Genomic DNA, 21,938 nt, shown 5'->3' on the forward strand with positions numbered 1-21,938 from the left:
TTTTCTCAGCGATGTAATTTGATTTTTGTTGTTGTATTAAATACTACCCAATAATGAGTAAATTCCAACACGTGGTGGAAGTAAACTAATATTACGACTTGTTATAGAAATCTAAAAACGCATTTGAAAACAATACATCTGCGAAGATACAGCTATATTCTCTGAAATATAACACAAAAATAAATACGTATATGAAATATACGTAGCCTATGAACTGATTGAGAATAATATCCACAGGCTTGATACTCCTCTCTGAGCTGCAGCCAAAAGAGGAAGGCGTGCCGCGCAGAAGACGTCATCAAACAGTTCTCGTGCCACATTCCCCAAACGGCGCGAGGGCAGTGAGAGACCGTTTTCGGTTTAATTTCTCCACAGTTCTCGTTTTGTTCTCTGCTGTTGCATAGGACCATAAAGCTGCTTTTGTTCGTTGGCTTCCTCCAGTCGTCTGCAGAAAGTTTGTTACTGTGAGTATAGTTTTCCTAAACTTTCCTTCAAGTTTGCTGCTGTTTATCGTTCTTTCTTTGAGCTCTGTGTTTGTTTTGGTGTTCAGCTCATGACCGTTTCTCTTGTCTGTGATAAACAACGTAAAACCATCTAAAGATGATGACAAACAACAGAGTTTCTTCACATCAATAGCCGATAACGTCGTGTAGTTTCTTAAAAATTCGTTGTTTTTACGCTAACATAACGTGTTTTAGCTTGTTAACGTTAGCTTGATAGTAGGAAGTCTCTTTAAACCCCAGCTTGTACATTTCGGTCTTCTGAACGCTAAACTGAAGGTAAGCTCGTTATGCTCATTTAAACTGCTCTTCCAGCTCCTGACACAATTTTTGACTGGCTCCTGTAGAAAGATTAGTTTGTCAAGTATTACCGTTAGCTACTAACAAGAACAGACGAGTGTGATGACGACTTATCTTTACTGCCACATATGAAGTCAGAAATGACAGTTTCTCATGTGAACTTTTCACTTGAATAGTCTGCTGAAGTTTGCTTATTAAATGCCTGTTGTAGATGTTGATACATTATTAGTGACGTTTCTCTTGATTGTGTCTTGAAATTTATCCAGTGTTATCATTGATGATAGATCTCAAATGGATGTCATGCTTTACAATGCCATCCTTCAGAGCGTGTGAGGTTTTGACACTAAAATAGCTTTTAAGCATTCTTAAATATCTCTCAAGTGTCATGAACTGAAAGATAAATGTTTTTTTGTCTTTGTTTGAGATTGCCAAGGATGCTGCTTAAAAAAAGTTTTGATTATGAAAAGCCTCTTATGATACACAGCCTGGGGCAACTTTTTTTGAGCAAGTTTCTGGGGCACTTTCCCACTTAAAATGGGTAACAGATTTCTTTCTGGATACTTTAGATTGGTCGAATGCATGTCTCACCTGGTTGCCCGTTGACTGCAACATTAACCAAAGTTGCCCTGTGTATCATCAGCCTTAGTACTGTATGTGAATCCTGTTATGTTCATTCTTGAGTCTTCTTGAAATAGGTATTCATGTTGTCATACTGAATAGGAACAGCCTGAATGCTTAATTTTTAAGTTGTTCGATTGAATGCATGTGGCTTTTTTCTACCAGTTTTTGAAGAGTTCATCCATGCCTATTACAGTTCCTAAAAAAGATGAAGTCCTTTGGTCTGTGTACTTTCATGACTACGGTCGAGGAGCCCAGATCTGCCTCCTCCCTCATTTTCCCACTAATGCAGACCAGATGGAAATTAGAGCCACTGATGCAAGCCAAGAGATAACACTCACAACCGTGTGTTCCCATGCCAGATGCCCCCCCCTAACAAACACACACACACACGTCTGTGCTATCTGTTGGCCAATTCTACTAATGCATATCATTTGCAATGGAAGAGGGAGAGTTGGCATACAGGATCCAAGCCAGCTGACCATCCTGCTGTCACTTTGTGTGAAGAAGAGCCACTTAGAATAATGCATAATGTTATGGAGGTGTGGAAACCTCGCAGACATGAAGCTTCACCTTACAGACCGGCATGTGTGATTTTGGTCAATGACATGTAAATGTGTGGTCTCACAAAAACTGACAGCAGTATTCCTATTTTATTGTCAAATCAGTCTTAGTGGATGGAAAGATATGCTGAAAAATGACTTACCTTCAGGCCATCTATGATGTAGATGAGTTTTTCATTGGAACGGATTTGGGGAAATTACATCACTTGCTCACTAGTGGATCATCTGCAGTAATTGGGTGCCATCAGAATGAGAGTTCAAACAGCTGATAAAAGCATCACCGTAATCCACACAACTTCAAGTCCATCAGTTAACATCTTGTGAAGTGAAAGTTGTGTGTTTGTAATAAATCCATCATTAAGCCTTTTTAACTTTAATCTCTTAACTTCTGGATGAAATACCAGTCCATAATCCATAATAATATGTCCCTCAGTCCATCCCCTGTTGTCCTCTCACCTAAAAAGCTACCAGCATGTTTGTTTAGAACTAGGGGTGCACGATAAATATCGGCCGATAATTAATGCGCATCTCATCAGTAAAGCCGGTTCTTTAATCAGCGGTAAATTCCATCAGGTGCGTGATTTCACATAGAGCAGCTGTTACTACACAGAGACGTTGTTTACTGACAAGCTGTGCAAATCCACATTCATTATCAGCGCAGGGTTTCCCACACATTGATTTATTTGTGGCGGGCCGCCACAATATCAAAACTGACCGCCACAAATAGATTTTCCAAAAGCCTTTGACTTCATTGAATAAACATGAGCACTGCACGTTATAAAATCAAAAACCGATGCCGAAACCGACTGTATTTAGAAAATTTTCGATTTCATTTTCATTTCATTTTGCATGTAATGCTTGATAAGGCAGCGTTTGTGAGCTCAGCGCTGCTTTGCAGCCGTTACCGGAGAATCCTGTATCTCTCCCGCTCTTAAAGCGCCTCCTGCTGACAGAAAATTAATTTGCATATATGTGTATATATGGGGGCGGGGGAGTGCCACCACAAATAGAGTGTAAGGCTGTGGGAAACACTGCAGCGTTATTAATTCATTAATTATCGGCCGATATTTATTGTGCACCCCTATTTAGAACTGTATTTGCTTGTAAACAGTGCTTGATTTGTGCGCATTTCTCTCCTGATTCAGACAAGAATTTTTTTTCACTTGAGAAAGCAATATTATGGATAGAGGACTCCTATTTTAGCCCGAAGCAACCGTTTGAAGTTCAAAATATTTTAATGATAGATTAGTTTATTACAAACACACAGCTTTTAACTTCGCAGGATGTTAAATGATGGATTGAAGTTATGTGGATTAGGCCTACTTGTGGATTATTGTGATGCTTTTATCAGCTGTTTGAACTTCTTATTCTGACAGCACCCATTTAATGCAGAGGATCCATTGGTGAGCAAGTGCTGTAATGCTAAATTTCTTCATATATGTAAAGGAATAGTTCACCCCCCAAAATTTTTTTCCCCAAAGTTTCATTCTTATGTTGAACACAGAAGGTATTTTGAAGAATTCTGAAGAACCAAACAGTTGTTGGGAAAGAAATATGATGGAAGTCCATCAGTGGGGACTATCAACTGTTTGATTACCAGTATTCTTCAAAATATCATCTTTTATTTTCAACACAAGAAAGAAACAAATACAGGTTTGGAACAACATGAGAGTGAGTAAATGATGACAACATTTTAAAGATTTTTGTCACCTTTAAGATTAAGAAACATCATCTACATCTTGAGGGTAATGAGTACATTTTCAGCAGATTAAAATTTTTGAGAGAACTCATTCTATAATACATTGTATTTCATAGCATATGTGTTTGAGGTGTTTATTTAGCCAGGTTCAGTAAACATCAAAGGGCTGATGAAGGTTTGATGGCAGATGTACATACAAAAGCAGCCAGAGCTGTAGGTTTCATTTTTTTGTAGCTGATGTACAACATAAGAACAATGAGGGGATGAGTCAAGGTTTCTGTTGCTTAGAAACAAGAGCACCCACCCAGAAGACACCAACCTCTTTTTTTTTTTTTTTAATCAAAATTAACCCATCCTTTCAATAAATAGTTTGGTCTTTTTGTGCTCTCATTTACATAATTCAGACCCCAGTTGAGATATCTTGCATAAAACAAATGGCTTTGCTAATGAAAATTTGTCTGTTGTCTTTTTTTTAGGTGAAGAGTTCCCTGGACTGCAGCTAAGGAAAGCAGCCTGGTCAGCTGGTCAAGCCTGTTGATTTCTTCTGGCACTTGGTGAGGATTTCTGTTTCTTTAAGAATAGCTTTCATGATAAATCTATCTGTAAATCTATTACAGAACACTTGGTGGGTTTTGTTTTAACCAGAAAAGGCCTTGCAGTTTGTGGTCGTCATCAAAACAGGAAGGAAGTGACCTTGAGGTTTATGTTGTTGAATTACTAAATGGTTGCATTTGTTTTGGTTAGTAATGACTCCTTCAAGAACACAACTTAAAACTTTCTATAAGCTGCTGTTGCCTAGTTACAGAGAGGAAATAAAAGCCCACCTGTGTCACTCAAATCAGTACATTTTCTAGCATGGTGACTGCCTATTGAGAGCACTGAAATGACAGGTTATGATGTGAGGCAGTATTCATTTAATATAAGGGCAAGATACAACCAAGAACTTCTCAATAACATCCAGACAGATTTAGGCTGACAAAAATTCATTGTCATGCTATTTATATGCAGATCTTGAAACTGTGAATTGTGGACAATTAGTGGCCAATCCAGACTGTGTCTCATTTGATGTTCTAAACTGAAGATCAGGTGACTTTCACAGGAATTTTCTTGCTGCCCAAATCATGCTGTTATGCCTGAATGAATACGCCTACTGGCTCTCATATCCGTAATCATAAATTGCCTGGAGAGCTTGAAGTCTCACGTCTGCTGTATTTTCACTGGCTGCATGGCTGTATTCTGGTTTGCATCCTTCTTTTTCCCAATACCCTGCATTAGTCTCCGAACATGTGCTTTGGATGACTTTTTCCCGGCTTTTAACACAGGCCATCCTCTAGGCCAATGATCCTCAACTTCTCTGCACATTTTGTATGTTTCTCTTATCTGAAGCCATGTCCACATGTACACGGGAGTTTTTCCTTCTTCCGCTTTTAAAAAAAATTCCGTCCACATGAAAACACAAACGCATGCTATGATGCACTGTCAACAGCATGCCAAACTAACAGGTGGCAATATAATCTCAACCGTAAAGCCATGTTGGCCAATCAGAAGCCTGAAAAAATTTCCAGTAGGCGGAGATGGCAGTGTAGGCTTCGACGTCACAAGCCAAAAACTCCGGTTTCACTATCTACATGATAACACTGCAACCATTGTTTTTGAAAATCTTCACCCTGGAAGGCATTTTCAAAAATGTTCGGTTTCAGTGACCTGGTGCTGTGTTTGCGTGTGGACCAACTAGGGCTGTGCGATTAATCGAAATCATAATAAAATCACGATTTGAGCGTGCGCGATTTCTAAATCGCTTTATAGCACGATTTTCTGCGGTCCCGACCTCAAGCTGTATGCTATCCGATCCAGTCAGAATGCAGCGCACCTAAGTGAGCGCGAGAACAGAACAGATTGGGCATATGCCTAACTCCAGGTTCACACACACTGTCTGTGATGCGTATTTTTTCCGAGCCCATGTTAATGGATCAGAGCTTCACACTGCACGCGGTAAAAGATGTGAACAGAAAAGGTTAGAAATAGAAAGGTGCGAAAAGAATGAATATCTAGCGCATGAGTATAGAGAGAGTTGTGAGTGAGTGAGTGAGAGGAGACATGTTTTAAGTGCTTACTCTCTCCGGACGAGAGCAGCGTGTATCTGTGCACGCGTGTCTGGTTTTGTGACAGCAAAGGAAATTTGCATGCTCGCACATTATTTTAATCTGCTTTCGCGTTACAATAACGCGCTCTCACTGCTGCTTCTGAACCGCATACACATACTGTATACGCACTGCTGACGGAGTACGTGTGAACCTTGGGCAATAAATATATTTCAGCACCTGAGGCACTGCTACAATGACCTCTATGAAAAAAAGCCCTGGACATGGGTTTTATTTTATTATTATTAAAAATAAAATCATTTATTATATTTTTGCCATATGTCTAGACATTTTGTTTGACATCTTTACTAGTGATTATTTTGACTTATGTCTGTTCTAGAGGCATGTTACAACTTTTTGATAAAGCTCTCATTGGTTTTCTTTTGGAAATATGTTTCAAATTTATACTGAATGCATTTATGACTGTAAAGCATGTCTGTGTGTGTCAAAATCGTGATTAAAATCAAATCGCAAAATTGATAAAAAAATCGTGATAGGTTTTTTTTGTCCATATCGCACAGCTCTAGGACCAAGGGCCAACCACGTAGAAAAAGCAGCAATTTTAAAAACAACTCATACTATCTATCCTGAATAGCATGTGAGATTAGAATAAATGTGTCCCAAATAGTGGTCGACTGATATTGTTTTTTTTGACAGCTGATGCCGATATCTTGGAAAGCAGGGGGGCCGATATAAAGCCGATATAATTTTTTTTAAAAATTTGAAATTAATATTTAAGAAATTTGAAATCATTTGACAATGGATTAAAAAATAAATGTGTAAAACAAACATACTTTAGATGACAAAGTATTTTTCACAAATAAATAAATATTTCATAAAAATATAATTAAAAAGGAAGTAAACACTGTAACCAACAGGTCACTCAGTGTTCTGGGAAGTTTGTGTGTATTGGGAATCATATTTTTCAAATAAAGTCAGAGTAATACTCATTTTACATACAGCACACAGTGAAAATGACATGAATATGACAGTGGGCAAATGCATAAAGCACAGCATAATTTGAAATCACAAGTTTAAAGGTTTGTGAAATTAAATGTTCATTAGCCATTCAAAGATTTGTTTAAATGATATAAATGCATATTTGCTTAATGCTGACAGCAAGCGAGAAAGTATTATAATGTTTGCCTTTCTGTTACTAATAATATGAAAGCAATCGTTATGAAAAATGCCAAGTATCAGCCAATATATCGACCTTGGTGATATATATCGGTCGACCACTAGTCCCAAAGCATAGTATGTTGAAAAGAGTATGCCCCCGGTAAAGTCCCTGGATGGTCTACTATTTCAGGTCGATTTTTGAAGTGTTGATCAATGCACACTCTAAATTGCCCACAATCCATTGCGCTTTGGCGAAGGATTCGGTCCAGAACTACAAACACGAATAAAACGCATTAGAAAAACTACAAAAGTGGCGGATACGCGATAGATAGACGTTTAGGTAGGGAGGTTTACAAAAAGGTGTTTTTGAGTTACTAATAATCAACATTTAACCTGGTAAAAAAAATATTATTTATTGTTATCCATGTTATATTTCATCTGCAACAGCAATGTGAACTTTTATAAACATCAATTTGGTCGTTAACTTTTAAATGCATCATTATGCAGAAAATATGAGCAGCGTTCTCCGCATGAAAGACCCGCGACTGGCAGATCAAAGAGCTCCTTTTCTCTCCAGTGCAGTAGGAAGTTAAATGAAATGAAATGTGGAGGATGTTAACTGTGACAAGATGATTGACAGGCCAGTTTACAGTGACAGTGTGCGTGTAACATGCGCAAGAGCGGTCCTTTAAAGACGCAATTGTATGACATGATAGTATGTCCCAAAGCTTGCCTACTCTTCTACAACACACTCAAAAGTGTGTACTTTTTCTTCACCAAAAGAGTACATAGTTTAAGGGCGTAGTGTAAGTAGGCACATTGAGACGCAGCATCAGTTCATGGATCACTCTCCTAACGAGCTGATGATCGGAATCAGGTGTGTTAAATAAGGTAGACATACAAAGTGTGCAGAGCAGTGGGTCCCGAGGACAGGAGTTGAGAACCATTGCTCTAGGTTAAAAAAAAAAAAAAAAACCTTTTGTGATGTAAAGGTTTGGCAGAACATAGAGATGTAAATAACAATGACAAGTGTAACATTATCACAGGGTTAACCATATGCATGAAAACTCCACACATCTACCAGAACCTCTCTACTTAATCAGTTATCTTTAAAAAAAAAAAAAAAAAATGGATGAATAAATAAACATTACAGTACTTTGTTTTCAGCAGGCAAATTCATTCTCAAGTGAGATGTTATGGAAATGTTTGATGCGTAAGCCTAAAACATGGTGGAATCCAAACAAAATCCATGTGTGCAAAACACTCATTATTATTCATGTATACTGTAACATTTACGTTGTATGTATGTTTTTGCTATTAAAATCCACAAAATTCAGTGGAAAGTAATATATCTCTGCAAAACTGACTACTTCGACTGATCATTTAAAATCACTCTTTTCATGATAAATGTGTTTATGTATTTGTTTTACAGATACATTGCTCATAGTAAAAACGCAGTAAAAATAGTGCTCCGTCAAGAGGTATTTTACAATTTGTAGTCTAAGATGAGAAATGGCTTGCAGCATTCTATAAATAATCTTAAACCCAATCTCTTTTTCACTTTATCTCCAGACAGAGTTATTCAAAACTTGGCTCAACTCTATAGCTGATCTCATTTAACTCAGTGGTCGTGTTATCACATTGCTGATCTAGCCCACACAACACTATCTCTGCCCAATGGGCTGGTTGAAAAGGTTGTTTCGCTGAGGCAGTGAAATGGTGTTTTTCTGTCCATGTTTAAAAGACTTGGCTCAGTCGACAAGCCTCAGGTTATTTCAAACTTAAAATGCAACACCTTTTGTTGCTGCGGGTACTTTATTGTCATAAGTCCTCTATTGTCTGATGTTGGCTGAATCCCAGTATTGCACTGATGCCAAGACTAGTGCTAAATGCACTCACTTTGCTTTATATGGTTGACAGAATTTCATGAAGAACTTGCAAGTTGTACAGTAAAATTAATGTCATATTTTTTTATTTAATATTGAAACAGGTTACTTGTTTCAGTCATTGTTGTTATTAAAAGTCTTGACATTGAGATTAATATTTTAAATAAATATTGGTCAAATGCAGCCATGCAAATGTGGTATTCAAAGCACCATTTTACAGAAAAAAATCAAGCAGAAATGAAAAATCTGTTTTTGTTCACCTCAAATATGTGGAAAATATTTGCTCAAGACCTATTCTGAACACCTGTCCTTTTTTTATGTGGGTCAGGTTTAATAGGCATGACAACAACCTGTGGTAACCTGATGTTTTGTTTGTGGAAAATTTTGCAAATGAATTTTTGCATGTTGTTTTTGAAGAGCACGTTATACATCTAGGCTTATATATGTCTGAGAGAGCAAATGTATACTGGACCCATTTGAGCCTCTGGATCGATGACATGAACTCTGTCATCATGGTCACATGTCATCAAGGCCTCAGTGTTATTGGCGCATGTTTGTGCGAGTGATTCTTACCAAATTTTTAGCTGTAAAACCAGAAGATCATTTTACAAACACCTGCTGACTTCAGTACCTCATAAATTTAAAACCTCTAAATCAGGTGTGTCAAACTCAGTTCTTGGAGGGCCACAGTCCTGCAGAGTTTAGCTCCAACACGACTACCTTCAGTTTTCACTTTTCAGGTAATTGGAGACCTTGATTAGCTGGTTAATGTGTGTTTAAGTGGTGTTGGAGCTAAACTCTGCATGGCCATGGAAACTAAGTTTGACGTCCCTGCTCTAAATCATTGGGGTTCCTAAGAGTATATGACCAGAATGTTCATGAAAAAGTTTGCAATTTATCTTGTGAAAAAGCACTGCAGTTTAATAGGGATTGTGACTTAACAGACATTTAACCAGTCATGCCATCTTTGACTGTTCTTTTGAGCTGCAGTGCATTGTGAGCATGAGAGACCCTAATGGAGAAAACTGTTGTAGTTGGCTGTGTTTTGTGATTGATTGATCTTGCGTCATGGCACATTTTCACGTTTTGTTTGAGCAGACAAATTGCCTGGCGCTGGAATCTGGCCTCGTCGTGCCTGGTTAGGTCTTGGTTATTAGTCCTTGATAGGCATGCAGGTTCCATTGGTCCAGTCATCGCAATTATTACATAATCATCAGGGTATTTGTTTGAGGAAAATCTGTGGCTATCGATGCAGACGTTCTGTCTCACTGAGGATAATCACATGAATTACACTCCAAGCCACATCCCCATTCTCACATTCAAATGTCAGCTCACACCAACTGTGTGGAATCAATGAAAACTCAAATTCAATGTGACCAAGTGTTTTTGGTGATGGAAAAATATAACTGATGTTCTGTGAAGAATTGGTAGAGGATTTAAGAATAGAAAAGGTCTTTCTGCATATTTTGATCCACGATGAGAAAGCTCTCTTCTGCTCATGGTGAACAGTTGCAGAGAACAATGAATCAAGAGTGAGATTGTAGGATAGTGCCCAGCTCTGTGGGAGGCATAAAGACAGCCATCCGTCGATAATGTCTTATCAAAGCCTGAGCTGATGCCATCATTTCTTGAATAATGATGTCTGTAAATGTCATTATTCTCCAGGTGGTCGGCTGAAAGGAAGTCAATAACAGATCACTCAGCCTAAACACAAACTCTGTGAGCAGACACATGCCACTAGAGTGCTGCCTACATGCTGAAACCAATCAATCACTGCAGCACATGGCGTTGACTATAGGCAGAACCTGGGCTTGATGTCTTTGAATATTATGTGGATGGAATGTGTACTGGAATTCTTTCAGTACTGACACTTTTTCATACTACGTCAAGAATGTTTGGACTATGTGATTTAAATAACTGATATAGAATAGAACAATTAATGATAGTATTTAGTGTCAACAAAGGTTTAATGTCTGTGTGTATGGAAATGCCTTTGGTAGCTACATCACTTAAATGACGGAGTTATATTATGATTATTATATTATTTTCTTTGATCGGTTGAGGTAAGAGTTCATTGTACCAAACAATGTAACATACAGCGCCGTTGCACTATGGGTGGCCCTAGTTTGAATCCCGACTTGAGGACCTTTCCCGATCCCGGCCCCTCTTGCTTTCTGGGAGCTCTGATCTGTCCTATCATAATAAAGCCAAAAATGCTAAAAGTAAATCTTTTTTGTAAAGACATACAATGTACTACAGACGTACACAGGGCCTGTTTATACCTGATCACTTCATCTTTTTCTCTGATTGGATGGCTATCTGATCGTGAAAAGACCAGATGTGAATGGCCTTTGAAATGCTTTCAAGACGGGTTTATATCCGATTACTCAAACCATTTCAAGAGGTGTTCTGGGGCGCATTTCAGATAAAACTGGACAAGTATAAAAGTATCTTGTTTGTTGAAACCACATATGTAAATTTTACTCCTCCCAAAATGTTAAAATTATAAATGTCTTGGAGCATATGATGCCACTCTTTCTCCTGTTGCGCTCTTTGATCTTGAAATTAACTTATGAATAAAATCCAGTGCATATCTTTCACTTTCATTGACTTGAACTCTGTTAAATTTGCATATTACATGGTAATTGAAAATTGGTTTTGTATCCGTTTTGCAAAAATGCATTTACGTGGCCAGGTAAGGATGGAAGGGTTTTAACAAATCAGATAGCTATCAGTGACCGGGGGTAAACAGGGTTTTTTTTATTTTTTTTTTATTTATTTTTTTTAAAGGTGTGTGTCAGATGACATTTCTTCCACAACAAATGGATGTAAAACCTAAAATGTGCATCTGTGCAGACAGTTTAAAGTTCTCTTATTAGTGTTGGATGTTACTGATTGGCTTTTGGAGTCATTTAAAAAGTTTGTTCTACCAAAAATGCTGTTTGGTTTTATAATTTAACAATAAGACTTACAGAACATAAATATTTTTTATATATTCTTTCATAATTTTTGCCCCACTATTGAAAAACATTATTATGAATAAATGATGACACAGTTTTCATTTTGGGGTGAACTAGCCCTTTAAAAATCTCTGGTTGGCCATTAATGGAATGGGAATAAATGCAAAGTGCAGTTTAGTGTACAGTATGTTGTTTTTGCATCAGTTAATCAAAACAGCATAATTGTGATTATTGTCAATTGATGGTGCAGTCCTAACACATACTTCGTCTCCAGCACAAATAAGAGTCGTTTAAACATGGATTAGAATGCGCTCCATTTTCATTATTTTTTCCTCATTCCTGATGCAGAATTTACTAGAGTGGTGGTGTGGTGTTTTGTGAAACTGAGCTGTTTTGAAACAGTCTCTGTGGTATGACATTTTAATAGCTTTAGCAGATTTCCCTTAAAATGTTTTCAGTGTTTTTCATTTTTTGGACTGTTTCAATAGTAAGAGATTTCTGAGTTACATAATGTATGTTCACAAAAAATTTGATCGAGTGTAACTTCAGAACGATTTCAGCTGTGTTGATTAAAGCTGGCCTTTTGACTGTTACTCTAGGATGGGTGAAATCAGCAGTGTGGTGACAGCTAGCGTGACATACTGTTGAGACAGAGTTGAGAGGGGTAACCAAGTGGTGCTGACAGCCCTGGCTTCACATTCCATGTATGACAGGTTCTAGCTTTACCTCCTGAGCTGGCGAAAGAGTCCTGGGGCATAACAGAAGCATGTTTTTGGCAAAGGTCATTACACTCAGATGGCACTCAGAGTCTGCTACTTAAAATAGATTTTATACTTGTATTATCTACACTGATTTAACTCTAAAATTCAGGAGTAAGTTTTGGATTCTTGTAGTAGGTGGCAGCAAACCATAGGCTGATTTGTCAAATGTTTCCTGTATAAAACAAAATATAATCTTACTGTTTGTGATCAACCTGTTAAACCAGTTTTGGATATTATCAAATATCTAGAAAATAGGTTTTGCAAGAATTGTTTATAGGGAAGTACCATTTAAATCTGCAGAGCTGTTATGTAAAACCTCACAAAGAAACGATGGCCTGCAACACAGGCCAGCAATGTAAAATCACTAACCTCGTCCATTATTATAAAACTGCAGCTTCTCTTTACTCCCACATTTTAAAAGTACTTAATGCTTTTTCTCCATTAATGCCAAATACATTGGCTCACATACTCGCACCCCCTTTTGCACTCATACTTCATTCTTTCATAATAAATTTGTCATGAGTTTGGTCCATCCAATCATGTTTTTTTTCCTGTAGAGAGAAATTGCTTTTTAGAAACAAGCAATTGGCAAGAGGGGCCTAAAATGTATGTTAAAAATCTAATTTGCCTTAAAGGTAGAGAAATCTCTCAAATATCAAACCTCGATAAACAAATTTTGCTTTACAGCTTATATTCCACTGATTAAAATGTGACGCATCACAGACTCCACTGATCAGTAGCGCACCTCAAATGCATTTTATGTGAAAGCACATATGTACTGCAAATGTGTAAACCAGGCATAAGAACTCCAGAATTTCACTTACAGAGGCAAATGACATTGAGAAAAAAAACTCTCAAAATGATTTGCCATGTGTGGGCATAGTTTAAGATGGATTGACAAGCACTCAAGATGTTCAAATTCAGAAGTCATTGGCAGTTTTTAACATGCCTGTCCGTGTGCATTCATCTAAATTGAATCGTAAGAGGCATCACCCACGCGGCTCTGTTGACAGAACAGAACCACTGCAGAGGGATGAATCACTCATTCTTTCATTGTTTCGTGACCAGCTGCACTCTGGGTAAGGTACGGTGGTGGAGGGGGGTTGGTTAGACTCCACATGGTGAACAGCAACACTAACAAATACATCTAGTATATCTCTGCTTCCCTCCCTGCCTGTCTATATGAAATGGAAGGTTTTGCTGTGTGAGTGGGCAAAGTCGTGACAGTTGTCTCTGCCGTGAGGAAGAGAACTGAAACACTCGTAGGAGTGCAGCTGCCCACACACATTAATATAAACCTGCATGCGTCCACGACTGTACAACCTGCATACCTCAACAGTCACCCACATCTCCATAGCAGGAGATGGGCATGCAATGGTTCATTCTGTAACACCGCATGCGTGTGTTGTGGTTATGCTTGCTTGTAGGCCAAATTTCAGTACAAAAGTTATGTAATTCACTCTTTATAGTAGTGGAAATAGATCCAGCACAAATGTTAGCATATTATTAATTTATACCCTTTAGACTTTATGTAACAAACTTTACATAACAGTGTGGCATCTTGGTTGGTCTTGCACCTTTAGTTTCACTTGTCTGAATATGGATCTTTGGCGTAACTACCAGCAGTGTAGGCAGGACACTCACTGTTCTGCATTTTCATGAATATTCTTCGTATTTATGATGGCCTCATGCACTTTTCTATCTCACCTGCAGTGCCCACCTTTTTCTTATTCTTAGGAAAAGAATTATTGTAGTCTATTAAGGGCCAGTTTCAAGCACAATTTCAAAACCACACCGATGGGACAATGTGCAAATTAAAGAACTAAGGAATAAAGAAATAAAGAAGCCAGAATACGTTGAAAAGAACTGGAGGACAAAAAGTTTGCTAGAAGCTTTGATAGACCTGGTATTGCGTGACTCCTAGTTGATGGTTCCAAGTTGTCTTTTATTTCCTGAAGCAAATTAAAATGACCATGCCTTGGCAAATGATATGTTCGGATAATGTGTCCTTCTGGCATTCAAAATAAATTATAATGTGTGGGGAAAAATCCTCTCCCTTCTACCACGCATCCTCTGTTCTCTGAAGTGCCTCCTCCTAGCGACAATAATTGACAATAAAAGACATGCTTTTCTTGGGCGTTAAATAATGGAGCAAATGCCAGTAATTTGATGAGCACAAACGTTAATAAAACATGTTGTGTGTTTCATTTGAATACTCTCCTCCCATAAATTTTGCGTCTGAAAGGGAAACTGCTACAAATGCATATTCAATAAGGTCAAGTGAAAAACTAACTGTGGCCATGCCTTTTCAGCGATAATTCATCACTGCGTCCCTTTAGTAAAACCTGACAGTACAATTTTAACGCCAAAAGACTGTTTGCGCTGGTACAAGCTGTTAGTAAGACTGGCCCTAAAGGCTGCCTCTATGCCGTAGGCTGTGCATCGGTTTTTATTTTTACTTCTGCGACGTTGTCCACGTCGATGTGCAGTACACATGAAAACCGCTAGTCTGCAGTGTCCATGGGCATTTTGCTTGTGTTACCCGCAGTACCACGGCAAAAGCTGAAGAAGCAGCTTGTCGGAGAAGCATCAGCCATGACTGCGGCAAATAAATATCAAAGAACAGATCATTTATTTAAAACTACAAAAAAAGATACTACAACAGAACAGCAGAAGACGGCATTCTTTCAATCTCCACAAGGACTTGTAACGTACCATGTCAGAACAACTGTTTGTCGCGAACAACAAAAGTGATGTAAAGCTATGTTTTATAATAAATAAGACACTTTGCTTTGTTTTATTTTAAATAAGAAGGTGTAACATTATATTAAAGTGAAAAAAAAACACACACAAAACTCAAATACATACAGAGGGAGGGGGTACTAGCAGGACCAATCACAGCCCTTGTGGTCCACATAGATTTGACACGCTGTGACATTTTTGGAGAGGTGCACGTCAGGCTACATCGTATACCTACGGCATAGTTTTGATGCAGAAGTACAAACCCGATTCCAAAAAACTTGGGACACTGTACAAATTGTGAGTAAAAAAGGAATGGAATAATTTACAAATCTCATAAACTTATATTTTATTCACAATAGAATATAGATAACATATCAAATGTTGAAAGTGAGACATTTTGAAATGTCATGCAAAATATTGTCTCATTTTGGATTTCATGAGAGCTACACATTCCAAAAAAGTTGGGACAGGTAGCAATAAGAGGCTGGAAAAGTTAAATGTACATATAAGGAACAGCTGGAGGACCAATTTGCAACTCTTACACATAAGATAATGTGGCAGTGTTTCTCAGAAGTCAAGATGGGCAGAGGATCACCAATTCCCCCTATGCTGCAGCGAAAAATAGTGGAGCAATATCAGAAAGGAGTTTATCAGAGAAAAATTCCAAAGAGTTTGAAGTTATCATCATCTACAGTGCAAAATATCATCCAAAGATTCAGATAATCTTGAACAATCTCTGTGCGTAAAGGGTCAAGGCCAGAAAACTATACCAACTATACTTGTCGGTGAACACAATCCACCGTGCCATTCGCCGTTGCCGGCTAAAACTCTTTAGGTCAAAAAAGAAGCCATATCTAAACATGATCCAGAAGCGCAGGCGTTTTCTCTGGGCCAAGGCTAATTTAAAATGGACTGTGGCAAAGTGGAAAACCCTTCTGTGGTCAGACGAATCAAAATTTGAAGTTCTTTTTGGAAAACTGGGACGCCGTGTCACCCGGACTAAAGAGGACAAGGACAACCCAAGTTGTTATCAGCTCTCAGTTCAGAAGCCTGCATCTCTGATAGTATGGGGTTGCATGAGTGCGTGTGGCATGGGCAGCTTACACATCTGGAAAGGCACCACTCAATGCTGAAAGGTATATCCAAGTTCTAGAACAACATATGCTTCCATCCAGATGTCATCTCTTTCAGGGAAATCCTTGCATTTTCCCAGACCACATCGCAATTACAACATCATGGCTGCGTAGAAGAAGGATCCGGGTACTGAAATGGCCAGCCTGCAGTCCAGATCTTTCACCCATAGAAAACATTTGGCGCATCATAAAGAGGAAGATGCGACAAAGAAGACCTAAGACAGTTGAGCAACTAGAAGCCTGTATTAGACACAAATTGGACAACATTCCTATTCCTAAACTAGAGCAACTTGTCTCCTCAGTCCCCAGACATTTGCAGACTGTTTAAAAAGAAGAGGGGATGCCACACAGTGGTAAACCCTTGTCCCAACTTTTTTGAGATGTGTTGATGCCATGAAATTTAAAATCAACTTATTTTTCCCTTAAAATGATACATTTTCTCAGTTTAAACATTTGATATGTCATCTATGTTGTATTCTGAATAAAATATTGAAATTCGAAACATCCACATCATTGCATTCTGTTTTTATTCACAATTTGTACAGTGTCCCAACTTTTTTGGAATCGGGTTTGTATAAATCAGCCTTAAGTCTAATACCTCACTCAACTTAACTATCTTGCTATCAAAATTACTCATTTTAGACATGAATTAATCTGTTCTATATTCATTTGAATGTGATAAAACTGGTTATCTCCAAAGAAGCATGAACTTCCTCTTAGTAAGGAAGTATGATTGGGACATATAGTAGCAATATCTTTGGGACATATAGTACAAAGATATTGCTACCATATTTGAGCGATGTGGAAATAACTTTAGGTTTTCCATGTTGCTTGCGGTAATAAGGAATTTTTTTTTTTTTTTAACTGAAAATGCAAATGATGCAGATACGGTTACGCTTTTATGTCATGCTGAATTCCTGTGATGGAGAATGTCTGATTAAAGTCAAGATTGAGAAACGTAAATGAAATAATGGAATCATTGGGCAATTCCCTGAACTCAACAAATGAGGCATTTTATTATAATAAATCGTTATAGGCTATTTAATAAAGAAATGTATCTGAATACCTGTCTTGGTGAGTAGGCTATTCGCATAAACAGACGGTTATGTCTTATGTTACATTATGTGAATGTAAACAGTTGTGGAAAAATCTAATGTGCAATATAAGATTTGTGATTTTAGATCTTAACATAATAGGTTCATCTCAAACAACGAAAGAAAAGAGGGAATTTCTCCTCTTGACTGAATAACTTTTGTAGTTTTATTATTTCTAATTAATACACTAAAGGCTATGCAATGATTATAGCCTACTTACATTTGATTATTCAATTTCTCTACGTCTTTACGTTCTGTAAAATAGATGTAAAAGTAAAGCACTGTTAATTTTCGTATCGTTTATTTGCAGTTGAAGACAAGTGAACACTCAGTAAATAAAAACAAATGAACCAATTATAAACAATAGCATAATTAAGTAAATAAATGAAGAAAAAAATTAAACCATGTGTTAGGTTTTTGATATTGATATTGTAGGTGTTCAGGTACAGAAATTGAATAATCAAATGTTAAATAACATTGCATACTTTTGTATTTTTCCAGAAAGAAACGCATTATGGGCCAGACGCACTGTTTAAGACGCGCACTCGGAACACTCCTGCATCTGCTTGAATGCTTTAAACCCTCTTGAATGTTTAAATTTAATGACACATTCATCATCTGTCCCAAGTGTCTTTCACGCTGGCCCTAGGCCATCAGGCAGTCCTTTATTGTCAAGCGGATGGCCTTAATTTTAATTAATGGTAAAAATAAAAATTTGATGATAAACCCTTAAAATTTTAAAGCACGTTACAAAGGTTTCACTCGTTAATATTTATTAGCCTTGTTATTGCATTAGCTGTCAAGAATAACTATCTTGATTAACAATATTTCACATCTTCTATTTCTTTTGGTTTAACGTTAATAAATTATTTCACTGTCATTAAGGTATATTGGTGACAAAAAAAAAAATTCCATGTCCAGAGTAAGATTAGGGAAAATGTAAATGAACTTATCAGCCTGTTATAAAGATCCACTAGCAGTAGACTTATTTGTGAAGGCGTAAGTCAAAGTGCACGAGAACATTTTGTAAAGGTGTACATTTACCTTCAATAATTTACCTTCCTCTGTCCTTTATTGTTAGTACGTAGTGCATTTAACCAACATCAACACACATAATTTAATGCTACTTGTTTTTATATAGATATGTGTAAAATATGTCTGGCTATGTGCATGTGTAGTTCATGCAGTGATATTTGTGTATATTTTATATGACAGACCTATAGGTTTGGATATTTTGTAAATGACATTTACAGGTGCAGAATAAAAGGCTGACAACTTGAACTTTAATTATAAAGATTGAGTGAATGTAGGTTGTATTTTCATTGATGAAGGGCCCCTCAAGAGGTAAAGCCCAGGGGCCCCTACAGTCTTAAAGCGGGCCTGGTGGAGGAGGTATGTCTTCATCCATTTCTTGAATGATGTGATGTTCTCAGTAGATCAAGTGGAGGTTGGCAGCATATTCTAAGTTGCAGTTCCTGAAGTCTTTGTGTTGCAGTTCATAAATTCGTATCACATGTGCATTTTTTTTAAGCTGTGGCACAATCTTTTTTCATCTATAATGTCTGTTGTTTTACTGTTTTTGTCCCTGTCCTGTTCTGTATACATGCTTGAAAGTAATTGAAGACACTGGCCTAATAGCATTTGGATTTCTGTTTGGAATATCTGAAGTCCCATTCACACGTGCAGTGACAAAGCAATCTCATAAAATCATTTTCAATGAGAGCTTGTTACTTCATGCAATGCGAGCGTCAGTGACCTCTGGTCGATTAGATGTGGGCATGTGCACATCTAGCAACCTTTTGAGAGAAATAACCAATATGAGAGAAGGCAAGGTTGCCGAATGTGGGAAGGACTTTAGAGTACTATACAACCTTCTGCTCTTTTCTCATGACTTTATTATAAATGCTGTGTCTCTTGGACTGATGTTTGTTAGTTTAAGTGTTCCAGAGTTTATGTTTTTGTATTATACAACATTTACAGCATTAGCTTTGAGTATCATTTAGTTGGTCTGTTGGCATGTCTATTTCTTTTCTTCAAGTGATATATCATGGCAAACCACTTTAAATGGCTCTGCATAGTGGTTGTGTTCTGTTTTGTATGTTCTGTTTGGTAACTAAGAGGGACTTATACAATGGCCTTTTTCCATTCGTGTTCATCACACTAGAGGCCAAAGTTTTACGGACAAGCTTGCTATTAATAGACATTGTTATGGGTCACACAAAATTAATACTCAGTGCTCTGATAGTGGTCATAACGTGACCATGTTGTCTGAAGAAACGGGGATTCAATAATGGTTTGAACGTAGCATTAATATTCGGTTTTCCATTTCAGTGATACATTTTCAAGGTTAGTTCAGTGAGTGTAAAGAGCGTTTGTGTGGAAATTCCTTTCAGTGCATAGAATACAAGGAAACCATTCCAGTGGAAAACTAGATTATGTATGGTAAACCTCTGACTGAATGAGAATGGTATGGTGTGAAGACCAGTAGAATCAAAGAGTTTGTGGCTGTCACCTGAGGAAACATCTGCACCAAACAGACTGAGCGCAATGAAGTATAGGAGCGCAATAATTCTAAATATACATTTTGCTGAAATATTTGTAGTTGGACAATAAATGTGACATACGTACGATTCATACGATTCATGGCAGTTGTTTCGTTTTGAGTTTACATCCTGACCACTAGATGGCAGTCTTCATCTCTGAACGACAGTGAGAGTAACAGGAAATACTAGCATGAGGTCACGCCACTAATGTTAGCATTAATATCGCTATTCGCTGCTAGTAATGGAGGATGAAAGAATTGTCCCTGTTCCTGGTTCTGTGTACAAAGCTGAAGTGTGCCGTCATTTGGGCTTTTGTGGTAACGTCCACCACGGGACCGTGGTGAGGGCGCTGCCTCGGTCCCGCCATGTCTCGTGTGAAGAGGGGCTCGCGGAGGGTGTGTCTAGAAGGGCAGTAGGGTCGCGGCGTGGCTGCAGCTTTCTCTCATTTGGGGGGTGTTTTGTGCAGTTAAGGTGTTGCTCGTGTCGCGTTTTCGGCAATTCCACGCAGAACATAAATACAATTATATTAATACATAAATCAATTAATATTATTGATATTAAGCAGATGTAATTTTTTGTTCGAATAAAAATGTTATGACATTGTATGTCACAATTGCAAACTGAAACTGTAAACCTTTAAAGTAGGTTCTAACTATATATATATATATATATATATTATATATATTTTATATACATATATATTACACATATATATGTCATATATATATATTGTATATATAGATATATATATATATATATGTGGTCTGCGTTATAAACATACATTTGATACGGTGACGGTTACACATCATTCATTCACAATGTAACTAAAGGATTTCTGCAAGTACCTACATTAATTCCCAACAACCCCCACCCTTTACTTTTAAATAATGTTAAAAATAAACATAAACTTAACAGTAACTCAAAATTCAAAACCCAGATCCCACTGTGTTCTGGTTAAATAATTTACTTATTCCTAAGGTTTGCATATGGTGGTGTGTTCTTACAACATACAGAACTACCAAATTTTGCTATAAGTTTGATTGCATCATATAATATAATTGCTGTTAATAGTGTTCATCGTCTGTTTGATTACTTCTTTAATTTACTTTTCCGTAAATTTCTGCCATATGATAAACAAACAGACACCAACCACAAACAACCAACTAAAAAATATAGAAAATAAACTAAATTTAAAGTAAATTAGCAAAGCAACGATTTGTGTTGTAAAAAGCGCTATACAAATAAACTTGAATTGAATTTTGTTCTTAATGACAGTTTTCCTAAAAATATATCCTATTCCTAAAATAAGAAATATCCCAATATATTGCCTTGCTGACAGTATCGCAACCTATCGTATCACAACCCCTATATCGTGATGCGTATCGTAACGCCAGATTCTTGTCAATAAACAGCCCTAGTCATTTAAAGTATAAGCATGTTTATTTGACACATTTATTTTTTTAATCCATTTTCAAATTATTTCAAATTTCTTATATGAAATAAAATAAATACAATTATATCGGCTTTATATCAGCCATCGGCCACCCTGCTTTCCAAAATATTGGCATCAGCTGTCAAAAAAAACAATATCGGTCAACCACTAGTATATAACGATTCAGCCCAAAAATATTGAGATATGAATTTTTGCTCATATCGCCCAGCCCTAGCTGGAGCTAAACTTTGCAGGACAGTGGCCCGCCAGTACAGGTTTGGACAACCCTGCTCTAAAGACTAAATCTGTAACCTATGCCCTTTATCCCCATTTTCACTTCTTGTACTGTATCTGATATGACATCCTCTTATGAGGAGAAGAGGAACCACTAAAATAATTGTTGTTTAATATGGTGGCTGAGAGAGTGTAAGTTTCTCTCTATTCAGT

At 37.3% G+C, this 21,938-nt stretch overlaps 1 protein-coding gene across 1 annotated transcript in view; it reads left to right on the forward strand.

Annotated features, from left to right (window-relative positions):
• Positions 1–284: 284 nt before the first annotated feature.
• LOC109111382 (neurocalcin-delta A) overlaps positions 285–21,938 on the forward strand; it is a 53,107-nt gene continuing 31,453 nt past the window's right edge. Inside the window, exons 1-2 of the mRNA XM_042740525.1 lie at positions 285–464; positions 4,157–4,234. The gene's annotated coding sequence lies outside the window, so the exon portion shown is untranslated. The remainder of the gene's footprint in view (positions 465–4,156; positions 4,235–21,938) is intronic.

Source organism: Cyprinus carpio, chromosome B16, assembly GCF_018340385.1.
Source record: "Cyprinus carpio isolate SPL01 chromosome B16, ASM1834038v1, whole genome shotgun sequence".
NCBI classification, from domain to species: domain Eukaryota; kingdom Metazoa; phylum Chordata; class Actinopteri; order Cypriniformes; family Cyprinidae; genus Cyprinus; species Cyprinus carpio.